At 42.8% G+C, this 13,083-nt stretch overlaps 1 pseudogene; it reads right to left on the bottom strand.

Moving 5' to 3' along the window:
* LOC103232642 (GTP-binding nuclear protein Ran-like) overlaps nt 1-13,083 on the bottom strand; it is a 67,574-nt pseudogene that overhangs the window by 51,035 nt on the left and 3,456 nt on the right.

Genomic DNA, 13,083 nt, shown 5'->3' with positions numbered 1-13,083 from the left:
GAGGCTGAGGCGGGCAGATCACGTGAGGTCAGGAGTTCAGGACCAGCCTGGCCAACATGGTGAAACCCTATCTCTACTAAAAATACAAAAATTTGTCAGGCATGGTGGCAGGCACCTGTAATCCCATCTACTCAGGAGGCTGAGGCAGTAGAATCCCTTGAACCCAAGAGACAGAGATTGCAGTGAGCCGAGATCATGCCACTTCGCTCTAGCCTGGGGAACAGAAGGTGATCCATCTCATAAATAAATAAATAAATAAATTTCCTTATTTTCCCACAACCTAATCTACTAATCTCTTGCTTGTCCACTCTCATTCTTTGCCATCCTTCCCTCGTAATGTGGTGGATGAAATACTTCTGCTCTTTTTTTGTTGTTGTTGAGACAGAGTCTCGCTTTGTCGCCCAGGCTGGAGTGCAGTGGCCGGATCTCAGCTCACTGCAAGCTCCGCCTCCCGGGTTTACGCCATTCTCCTGCCTCAGCCTCCCACATAGCTGGGACTACAGGCGCCCGCCACCTCGCCTGGCTAGTTTTTTTATTTTTTAGTAGAGACGGAGTTTCACTGTATTAGCCAGGATGGTCTCGATCTCCTGACCTCGTGATCCGCCCGTCTTGGCCTCCCAAAGTGCTGGGATTACAGGCTTAAGCCATCGTGCCCGGCCAATACTTCTGCTCTTAACGTCACCCTATAACTTTTTTGGCTTCCATCTTCCCTTATCTGAAGACTTCATTAATACTGTCATCCCCTCATTCTCATGTGTTAATTTCTGCCCCTTTACTGGAACAGTCCCACAAACCTATATTCTAATGCCAGGCACAGTGGCTCATGCCTGTAATCCCAGCACTCTGGGAGGCCGAGTTGGGCAGATTACCTGAGGTCAGGAGTTCGAGACCAGCCTGATCAACATGGAGAAACACTGGCTCTACTAAAAATACAAAATTATCCGGGCATGGTGGCGTGTGCCTGTAATCTTAGCTACTCGGGAGGCTGAGGCAGGAGAATCACTTGAACCCGGGAGGCAGAGGTTGCCGTGAGCCGAGATCACACCATTGCACTCCAGCCTGGGCGACAAGAGTAAAACTCTGTCTCAATAAAAAATAAAAAATAAAGATATTCTAGTATCTCCCATTTTTAAAATACCTCCCCTGACCCCACATCCTCCTACTTTTCTGTCCTTCACCACAGCAAAACTTCTCGAAATAGCTCACTCTAGTTCTTGTCTTTGTTTCTGTGCCATCCTCACCTCAACCCACTTCAAATACGGTTGTGCACCCTCCATCCCCCTGAAATGGCTTTTGTTGACTGCATGTTAGTACGCCCAACCCATGTAGCATGTTGTGTCGAATGCTCACTCCTTTTTCTTTACCTGAGTAGCATTCAACAGTCATTCTTGCAACTTTCTCTTGGCTTTCTAGAAAACACACTATCCTGATTTCCTCCTACCTCTGAGCCCACTCCTTTTCAGATTTCATGTTACATTCTCACCTCGTGGGCCTCTAAAATGTTGGAGCATGCCAGGATTCAGTCCTTGGACTTCTCAATTTACATTCTTCCTGAGTGATCTCACCCACTTTGATATTCATACCTTATAGTGCCATCCACATGCTTATGACTCCCAAATTTACCTCCAACCCATACAACTCCAACAACCTCATTACTTACACCTAATTTTACATGTGACATTTCTGTGTGGATGACTAAACGTCACCCTAAGTAATGATTCATAAAGTATTACATGTATTAATATACACGACAGGTCATGTAGCATACTAGTTAAAAACATGATTTCTGGAACAACACTACTTGAAATCCAAGTCTATCAGTATATAGGTATGTAACTTGGGTAATTTACTTAATTTATGTAACTGAATTTCCTCATGCCTTCAATGAGGAAAATAATAGTATTTACCTTATAGGTTCTTGTGAGGGCAATTTTTTTTTTTTTTTTTTGAGACAGAGTCATGCTCTTGTCGCCCAGGCTAGAGTGCAGTGGCGCGATCTCAGCACACTGCAACCTGCACCTCCAGGGTTCAAGCGATTCTCGTGCCTCAGACTCCCTGAGTAGCTGGTATGAGAGGCACCCGCAACCATGCTCGGCTAATTTTTACACTGTTAGCAGAGACGGGGTTTTGCCATGTTGGCCAGATTGGTCTTGAACACCTGACCTCCAGTGATCCGCCAGCCTCGGCCTCCCAAAGTGCTGGGATCACAGGCATGAGCCACCGCGCCCGGCAATGAGGAACAAATATGTTCATGAAAAGTACATAGAACAAAGTCTGGGCCTGGAGCCATGAATCACACCTGTAATCACAACACTTTGGGAGCCCAAGGCAGTTGGATCACCTGAGGTCAGGAGTTAAGAGACCAGCCTGGCCAACATGGTGAAACCCCATCTCTACTAAAAATACAAAAAATTAGCTGGGTGTAGTGGAGGACACCTGTAATCCCAGAATCTCAGGAAGCTGAGGCAGGAAAATCACTTGAACCAGGGAGGCGGAGGTTACAGTAAGCTGAGATTGCACCACTACACTCCAGGACACAGTGAGACCCTGTCTCAAAAAAAAAAAAAAAGGTTAGTGAAGAGAATCAGCAAATGACTGAAAATAGTAGTGATAAATAGGGTAAAGGAAAAAGAAAGTGTTGTATCCTAAAATTAGGATACTATCAGGGAAGGAGAGACTAACGGAGTCAAATATGGAAGAGGAAAATGTGGATTGAATCTAACAATGTACAGGTCACTGGTGACCTTGACAAGAGCAGTTTTAGTGCAATGAGAGTGACAGCTTGACTGAAATGAATTAAAGAGAATGTGGGAAGAGGAACTGCAGGCAGCAGGTATAAGTAACTCTTTCGAGAATAAGTAACTCTTTCAAGACATTTGGCCACAAAGGAGAATAAGGAACTGGGATAGTATGTGGACAGCATAGTGTAGTGCATAGTTATTGTTGATTTTACTGCCCCTATCCATTCTACCTTCTCATGGTACATCAATTTATCTTCAAAGAGTTACTTCTCCCTCACTGTATACTTGGTTTGTGGAACCAGCACCTGCACTCAAGCTGTAAGTGTTGCTAAAGAAAAATATATAAACATGCTTAACTAGTTTCTCTACAAATTCATGATAGAGATCTCAAATGGGACACAAAACTACCAAATACTTCTCTAGTTTGTTCGTTTTCCAACTTTTCAAATGACTGTCTCATTTATTATCTCTCCTCAAACCTCCACTTACTCCTCCTTACTTTCAGGTGATAACTTTGCCTCTGAATAACTAGGAAAAAGAAACAATATTAAAAGTTTCCAAAAGTTTCCTGGCAAGGTACAGTGGCTCACGCCTGTAATCTCTATACTTTTAATCTCAACACTTTGGGAGGCTGAGGCGGGCAGATCACTTGAGGTCAGGAGTACAAGACCAGCCTGGCCAACATGATGAAACCCTGTCTGTACTAAAAATATAAAAATTAGCTGCACGTGGTCGTGGATGCCTATAATCAATCCCAGCTACTCAGGAGGCTGAGGCAGGAGAATCCCTTGAACCTTGGAGGCAGAGTTTGCAGTGAACCGAGATCGTACCACTGCACTCCACCCTGGGGGACAGAGGGAGACTCCATCTCAAAAAAAAAACCATAAAAGCTAAAGGAAGAGTATTACATCACACAGGCTTAGAACCCTCTGGATTGAAGGTTTAGTAAACCAAGTAAAATGCCAGGATTAACTAAGGTAAAAAAAACATATACAAAATGGGTATTTTAGGAAGGATATTGTAATTACCAGTTATTGCCTTGTGACCAATTACCTAAGCAAGAGTTACTCTACCTGAATTTCTCGTTTTACTGTATCATACTCTTGTTTTCTCTTCTCCCAATATTTTATATAGAATGTTTAGGGATTCATTTTAACATTTTCAGTTTATGTATTAGAAAATTTGGAGGTAAGATTACAGACATTCTACACTTGGAGTTGAATGCAACTATTCACAGAACTTTAGATTGTCTTTCTTTGGGGTGGCCGTAAGGCAGTACACTTGAAGATGTACGCAAAACAGTTTAAAGTGTGTTCAGAGATATTTTTGGAAGAACAACTATGAGAAGTGAAGCATATTCATTTAACACATACTTGTTGAACTCCTACCATGTTCTAGGCATCACATCAGGCTTTGGGGATGGAGGAATAAACAAAACAGGCAAAGATCCCTCATCTTAGGGAGATTATATTCTATCACGGGAAGACAAAAAGAAACAATGGGTATTTAAAAATCGGTACCTTGGCAGGTCGCGGTGGCTCACGCCTGTAATCCCAGCTCTTTGGGAGGCTGAGACAAGCAGATCATTTCAAGTCAGGAGTTCGAAACCAGCCTGTCCAACATGGTGAAACCTTGTCTCTACTAACACTAGAAAAATCAGCCAAGTGTGGTGGTGAGCGCCTGTTAATACCAGCTACTCAGGAGGCTGAGGCAGGAGAATCACTTGAGCCCAGGAGGCGATTGCCGTGAGCAGAGATCACACCACTGTACTCCTGCCTGAGCAACAGTGTGAGACCCTGTCTCAAAGGAAAAAAAAAAAAAGGTGGTTAGGGAAGATGATCAGCAAGAGACTAGGAGTGATCAGTGGGGTAAAAGAAAAAGGAATTGGGCTGGGCACAGTATCTCTCGCCTATAATCCCCGCACTCTGGTAGGCCAAGGTTACTGGATCACCTGAGGTCAGGAGGTCGAGACCAGCCTGGCCAACGTGACAAAACCGCATCTCTACCAAAATTACAAAAAATTAGCTGGGGGTAGTGGCGGGTGACTGTAGTCCCAGCTACTCAGGACACTGAGGCAGGAGAATCACTTGAACCCGGCTGGCAGAGGTTGCAGTGAGCTGAGATCACGCAACTGCACTCCAGCCTGGGAAACAGAGTTAAGACTCCGTCTCAAAACAGAAAAAGAAAAAGCGTAGTATCCTAAAATTCAAAAAAAGATATTCTATCGGGGAAAAAGTGACTAATGGAATAAAATATGGAAGTAAGAGGAAAATTTGGATTGAATCTAACAATGTGCAGGTCACTGGTGACCTTGACAAGAGCAGTTTCAGTGGAATGATGAGAGTGAAAACTTGACTGAAATGAAATTAAACAAAATGTGGGAACAGGAATTGCAGGCAGCAGGCATGAGTGACTCTTTCAAGATATTTGGCCACAAAGGAGAATAAGAAACTGGGGTAGTATGTGGACAGCATAGTATAATGCATAGTTATTGTTGATTTTACTGTCCCATATCCATTCTACCTTCTCATAGTACATCAAGTTATCTTCGAGCATTTACTTCTCCCTCACTGTATACTTGCTTTGTGGGATCAACACCTGCATTCGAGCTGCAAGTACTGCTAGAGACAAATACATAAGCATGTTCAACTGGTGTCTCTATAAATTCATGATGCAAATCTCAAATGGGACTCAAAATTACCAAATACTTCTCTAGTTTGTTCGCTTTCTAACTTTTCAAATGACTGTCTCATTTATTATCTCTCCTCAAATCTCTACTTTTCACTCCTCACTTTCAGCTGGTAACTTTGCCTCTAAATAACCAGGAAAAAGAAACAGTATTAAAAGTTTCCTGGCAGGATGCAATGGCTCACACCTGTAATCTCAGCACTTTGGGAGGCTGAGGCGGGTGGATCGCTTGTGGTAAGGAGTACAAGACCAGCCTGGCCAACATGGTGAAACCCCGTCTGTGCTAAAAATACAAAAATTAGCCAGGCATGGTGGCGGGCACCCATAATCCTGTCTACTTGGGAGGCTGAAGCAGGAAAATTGCTTGAACCTTGGAGGTGGAGGTTGTGGTGAACTGAGATCATGCCACTGCACTACAGCCTGGGCAACAAGAGCAAGACTCAGTCTCAAACAAAAAAAAAAACACACATATAACAAAAGGACATACATTAAATGCATTAAAGTGATTGCCAGTGGTAGGTGAATGTATGGGAGTCGGAATGGGGAAGAAAAGTAAAAACAAAATGAGGGCAGCTCTGTATGTACTAAACAGAATACACCAAAATATTTGAGGAGTATGACGAACTCAGGAGACAAAGGAAGAAATTCAGCTTTATCCTGTCCTTGACAAGATGCTGATCTAACAAAGTGCTGGTTCCTTCCCCTCATTCTAGCCCTAAAGATGACACACAAGAAGAAAATTGATTAAAATAATAAAATCTAACACTTATGCAGCATTTACCATATGCCAGGAACTATTAACTCATTTATCTTAGCAGCCAATGATATAATTATTATTCCCATTTTATAGATGAGAAAACTAGCGAGGTTAAGCAACTTGCCCAAGGTCACACAGCTGGTAATGCTGAAACTGGGATGTGAACTCAGTCTAGATAGAACAGAGAAACACCTAGAGACAGGGGAGGGCGAGTTTGGGGTAGGAACAAAGTCAGGTAAGGGTAGCCTAAAACGGAGGAGGGGGCTCCATGGACAGAGAAGCTAGGGGTGAAATGTGTCATTGTGCCCTTTGTCCTGCAACATTGCACCAGAAAGATCATCTCCCACCTCATCACCACAGCAAGACAAAGAACATCTGTGCCCAGCCAGCTGGAGGTGGGTTCCATTTAGGCAGCACTGGAGCCCAGTTGAACGGGGGACCATATTACATGTGCAGGCACACAGGCCACCCTGAAAACTACACCTTCAGCTGGTCAATACAACCTACACTTTCAAGGCAAGAATTTGGCCATATGTTCCTTGACGAATTATTTCCAATAAAAAAATCCCTGAAGAAATTGACATCAGGGTATCTCATTCTGTTTTCTGAGTACCTGTGACTGGGTAATTTATAAAGAATTGATTTATTTTAGTTTTGCTTGCTGAGAAGTCCAAGGTCAAGGGGCCACATCTGCTGAGAGCCTCCTTGCTGGTGGGGACTCTGCAGAATCCCAAAGCAGTGCAGGGTATCACATGGTGAAGAAGCTGAGTGTACTAGTTCAGGTATCTTCCTCTTCTCATAAAGCCACCAGTCCCACTCCCATGATAATCCATTAACCCATTAATCCATGAATCACTGGGAATTAAGTTTCAACATGGGCCAGGCATGGTGGCTCATGCCTGTAATCCCAGTACTTTGGGTGGCCGAGGCGGGCAGATCACCTGAGGTCAGGAGTTCGAGATCAGCCTGGCCAACATGGTGAAACCCCATCTCCACTAAAAACACAAAAATTAGCTGGGCATGGTGGCGCCCACCTGTAATCCCAGCTACTTGGGAGGCTGCAGCAGGAGAATCGCTTGAACTTGGGAGGCAGAGGTTGCAGTGAGGCGAGATCACGCCATTGCACTCCAGCCTGGGCCACAAAAGTGAAACTCCATCTCAAAAAAAAGTTTCAACATGAGTTTCGGAGGGAACATTCAAACCATAGCACAGGGGTTCACCAAAAAACAGCATCCACAGTGAAGCTCAGTAAGAAAGCCCTCAGAGCTTATAAACATGTTAATCCTCTCTCTTCTTATAATCATGAACACAGAGCCAAAACTTTCCAATTATTTGAGGAAAGTCCCTAATAAGAAGTTTGAAGTAGAAAAACACAGCAATAGTAACTTCAAAGAAAAAGAAATACACTCTGCAAGAAGAAAACTTTAGGACTTTAAGAAATTAATATCCTTAGAAAGCTTACTATAGAACTACAGTAATCAGGCCGGGCACAGACGCTCACGCCTGTAATCCCAGTACTTTAGGAAGCCAAGGCTGGTGGATCACCTGAGGTGAACAGTTCGAGACTAGCCTGGCCAACACGGCAAAACTCCATCTCTACTAAAAATACAAAAATTAGTCAGGCATGATGGTGGGCGCCTGTAATCCCAGCTACTCGGGAGGCTGAGGCAGAAGAATCACTTGAATTGGGGAGACAGAGGTTGCAGTGAGCTGAGATCGTGTCATTGCATTCCAGCCTGGGTGACAAGACCAAAACTGTGTCTCAAAAAAAAAAAAAAACCCTACAGTAATCCAGATAAAAATAGACATAGACATTACCGATCAATTTTTTTAAGTACAGTAATGGACACAGGTTATGTATGTTTCCTATTAAGATACTGAAGTACTGGAGGCTAGTCTTTTCAAAAAAAGATGCTCAAATGCCCATCTGTATTTGAAAAAATCAATTTCAACACCTACCTCATACCCAAAAAAATTCAAAATGGATTACAGACATAATACAAAAGTTAAAACCACAAAACTTGTACAGGCATGGTGTCTCATGTATGTAATCTCAGCACGTTGGGAGGCCTAGGCAGGTGGATCCCCTGAGCCCAGGAGTTGAAGACCAGCCTAAGCAACATGGTGAAACCTTGTCATGAGGTTTTGAGACCTGGTCTACTTACAACACTTACAAAACTTCTAGAAGACAGGAAAAAATATTTATGACCAGGGAGTAGGCAATTTTGTTAGGTCACAGAAACCAAGAACCATTTTTGTTAAACTAGATTTCATTTGCTCATTGAAAAAAATAAAAAATAGGCAAGATAGACTGGGAGGAGAAATTCAACACACATCTGACAATTTGTATCCAGAACACATGGAGAAATTCTGTAACGTTTAAAAGCAAGCAACCCAATTTTTAAGACGGACAAAAGTCTTAGACACTTTGTGATAGTAGTTATGCACATGGCTAACTAAGCACATGAGAAACTGCCCACCAGCCTGGCCAACATGGCAAAACCCCACCTCTACTAAAAATACAAAAATTGCCAGGCGCGGCGGCTTATGCCTGTAATCCCAGCACTTTGGGAGGCTGAGGCGGGTGGATCATGAGGTCAGGAGTTCAAGGCCATCCTGACCAACATGGTGAAACCCCATCTCTACTAAAAATACAAAAATTAGCTGAGCGTGGTGGTACACGCCTGTAATCCCAGCTACTCAGTAGGCTGAGATAGGAAAATCACTTGAACCCAGGACGCAGAGGTTGCAATGAGCTGAGGGAACGCCACTGCACTCCAGCCTGGGCAACAGAGCAAGACTCCATTTCAAAAAAAAAAAAGAAAAAATACAAAAATTAGCCTGGCATATGGGCCGGACATGGTGGCTCACGCCTGTAATTCCAGTACTTTGGGAGGCCGAGGCAGGTAGATCATGAGGTCAGGAGATCTAGACCATCCTAGCTAACACGGTGAAACCCCGTCTCTACTAAAAATACAAAAAATTAGCCAGGCATGGTGGCAGGCACCTGTAGTCCCAGGTACTTGGGAGGCTGAGGCAGGAGAATGGTGTGAACCTGGGAGGCGGAGCTTGCAGTGAGCCGAGATCATGCCACTGCACTCCAGCCTGGGCCAACAGAGTGAGACTGTCTCTATATAAATAAATTAAATTAAATTAAATTAGCCCAGCATAGTGGTGGATGCCTGTAATCCCAGCTACTTGGGAGGCTGCAGGAGAATTGCTTGAACCCAGGAGGTGGAGGTTATAGTGAGCCGAGATTGCACCACTGCACTCCAGCCTGGGTGACAGAGCGAGACTGTTTCAAAAACAAAAAAACAAACAAAAAAATGTCCCAGTATGAAGTGCAATGTGAGACATTGGAGTAGATCCTGGAATGGAGAGAAGACAGCAGAAAATATGTGAAATCTAAAGTCTGTTTTTTCTTTAAGACATGGTCTGTCACCCAAGCTGGAGTGCAGTAGCACCATCACGGCTCACTGCAGTCTCAACTTCCTGTGCTCAGGCCATCCTCCCATCTCAGGTTCCTGACACCACACCCAGCTAATTTTTGTATTCTTTTGTAGAGTTGGGTCTCGCTATGTTCTCCAGGCTGGTCACCTGGGCTCAGGTGATCGCCTACCTTGGCCTCCCAAAATGCTGGGATGACAGACATGAGACATCACACCCAGTCTAGTCTGGAGTTTAATGGTAACATACCAATATTAGTCTCTTAGTTGATAAACACCATAGTTACGTAAGATATTAAAATCAGGGGAAATTGGGTAGTGCATATACGAAAACTCTATACAACTTCTGAAAATATAAAATTATCCCCAAATAAAGCTTTTTTAAAAAAGTGCTCAGCATCATTAGTCATCAGGGAAATGTGAATTAAAATCACAATACTACTCCACCCACCAGAATGGTTAAAATGAAACTGATCAACAGCAGCACATGTTGTTAAGGATGTTATGGAGCAACCAGAATTCTCAAAAATTGCGAATGAGGCCATGCACGGTGGCTCATGCCTGTAATCCTAGTCCTTTGGGAGGCCAAGGAGGATGGATCACCTGATATCAGAGACCAAACTGGCCAACATGGTGAAACCTCGTCTCTACTAAAAATACAAAAATTAGCTGGGTGTGGTGGCAGGTGCCTGCAATCCCAACTACTTGGGAGACTGAGGCAGGAGAATCATTCGAACCCAGGAGGCAGAGGTTGCAGTGAGCCGAGATCGTGCCACTGCACTCCAGCCTGGATGAGAGACTCCCTCTCGAATTTAAAAAAAAAAAAAAAAAAAAAAATGCTACTGAAGGCATAAAATGGTACAACTACTTTGGGAAAACATTGGTAGTTTCTTAAAAATTAAACATACAGCAGGTCCTTAAAAAATGTCATTTTGTTAATAAATTAAAAAATTAAAATTAAAAAAAAATGTCATTTTGGTTGGTCAACATCATTTTGTTGAAAAAAAAAAAATCAACTCCTGGCTGGGACCACTGTGTGGAGTTAATACATCCTTTCTGTGTATGCATGGGCTTTCTCTCTGGGTACTTGGTTTCCTCCCACATCCCAAAGGTATACTTGCAAGTCTGAATGGTTCCAATCTGACTGAATGTGGGTGTGAACATGCCGGGCAATGGGACGGTCTCCTGGCCATGATCAGTTCCCATGTTGACCTTCAGCTGGCTAGATAGGTTCTAGTTTCTTGAGACTCTGAACTGAAACAACTGGGTGAATAACTATATAGCTTTTCAATTTTTCTTAAATTGAACTGGGTAAATAATTATATAGCTTTTCAACTTTTCTGAAATGCATGCTCAGCTCACGTTTATTTCAATGTTTAGTATTAGATGTGTTTTGGCTTTTATTTGGTGCCAGGTGCAGTGGCTCACACACCTGTAATCTCAGCACTTTGGGAGGCGGAGGAAGGATTGCAAAGTTTAAGACCAGCCTGGGCAACAAAGGGAGACTCCCCGTCTCTACAAAACAAAAAAAACAAGCCAGGCATGGTAGCACATGCCTGTAGTCCCAGCTACTTGGGAGGTTGAGGTGGGAGGATTGCTTGAGTCCGGGAGGTCAAGGCTGCAGTAAGTCATAATGGTACTACACGCCAGCCTGGGCAACAGAGTATGATGTCTCAAAAAATAGTCTGACGTTTCTAACTACAAATATGCTGTAGGAACTTAATTCTTGTGTTAATTAGCCTATGGTAAAATTGGTTTCATCATAAAATTTTCCAAGAACCCTTCAATAAATCTTCAACAATGTTGAAGATTACTGTATTATCTACCCTGTCACTTCATGAATTCCACTCAAGATATTTATCCAAACGAAACTGTTACATCCAAGACTCGTACAATACTCAAAGCAGAATTTGTAACACCCAGAAATTGGAACTAGCCCAGATGTCCATCAACAGTCACATCATACACTGCAATTCTACTCCGCAATAAAAGGAATATACATGCAACTATGTGGATGAATCTCAAAAACATTCTGTAAACAGCTAGACATAAATTACATCAACAGAATTTACATAATCAAAATATGCAAAAAACATCTTATGATGGAAACCAGGTCAGTGTTTGTTGCTGGTGTTGGGAGGTGGTCTACTGACTGAGAACGGGCACACACAACTTTCTAGAGCCATGTTCTGTGTCTTGATGTGCTAAACATTTCTCAAAACTGATCAAACTGTACATGAGATCAGTGCATTTCACCATATACTTTTTTTTTAAGTGCTACTCATTCCTCAGTGGATAAGCCACAAATTCACCATAAGGACTAAACTTTAACACCAGATACTGAGGAGGCATGGATTAATAACTCACACATCATTGGCTAAGTGTTTCCAAAATATTACTTTGGAAAAAATGCCTAGCGATCTCTCAAAAATGTACATCTATCCTGATTCAGCAATTCTGCACCCGTTGTCATCTCAGTAGTTACAAAAACAAAAACTAGTATAAGAACATTTATAGCAACTTTATGAATGAAAGCCAAAAACAGGTTTCCACGAATGGGAAAGCATACTACACTCATACTTGGCAATATGGAACTACTGCTGTATACATGGCTAAAACTCTAGTACTTTGAGATGATGGTAATTATCTTGATAGGGTACACATTTCTCACAGTTCATAAAACGGTACACTTAATACAATTTCAGATTTAAATGCTATTTTAAAAATCGATTAAAGTTGAACTCATTGATAGAAAAGTTCAAGTTATTTTTCAGGAAGTATATTGACATGTACAACATAAAGTATTGATGGGATGGGTAATGTTTTCCTGGAACAATAGGTATAGAGTTGGCTAGGCGCAGTGGCTCACACTTGTAATCCCAGCACTTTGGGAGGCCGAGGTGGGCAGATCACTTGAGGTCAGGAGGTTCAAAACCAGGCTGGCCAACATGATGAAAACCCTGTCTCTATTAAAATACAAAATAAGCTGGGTATGGTGGCACATGCCTGTAATCCCAGCTACTTGGGAGGCTGAGGTAAGACAATCGCTTGAACCCGGAACACAGAGGTTGCAGTGATCTGAGATGTCGCCACTGCACTCCAGCCCGGGGGACAGAGCGAGACTCCATCTCATTAATAAACCCCCAAAAAACAATAGGTGTAGAGCTGACACTATTTACAGAATACTTAGGGCTTTCTCTGCCATCTTAATGCTTAGCTGCATCTTTCTCCACATGAGTTCTGTTCAACTGACTACATAACCCAAATGCAATGTCCAGTTTTAGATGCAAATGAACATCAACTAATCAGATATATACAGGACACTAGGTAAAGAAACTGAAAACTACAAATTCAGAAACATATTATCATATGCTTCGCTTGACCCAAAGCATTTGGAATCCACAGCCACAACTGAGTAGCTGCTGACCTGTTTATCCCGAAGAGTTAAGCA

This window comes from Chlorocebus sabaeus, chromosome X, assembly GCF_047675955.1.
Source record: "Chlorocebus sabaeus isolate Y175 chromosome X, mChlSab1.0.hap1, whole genome shotgun sequence".
NCBI classification, from domain to species: domain Eukaryota; kingdom Metazoa; phylum Chordata; class Mammalia; order Primates; family Cercopithecidae; genus Chlorocebus; species Chlorocebus sabaeus.
This window is presented reverse-complemented; position numbering and strand designations above follow the sequence as displayed.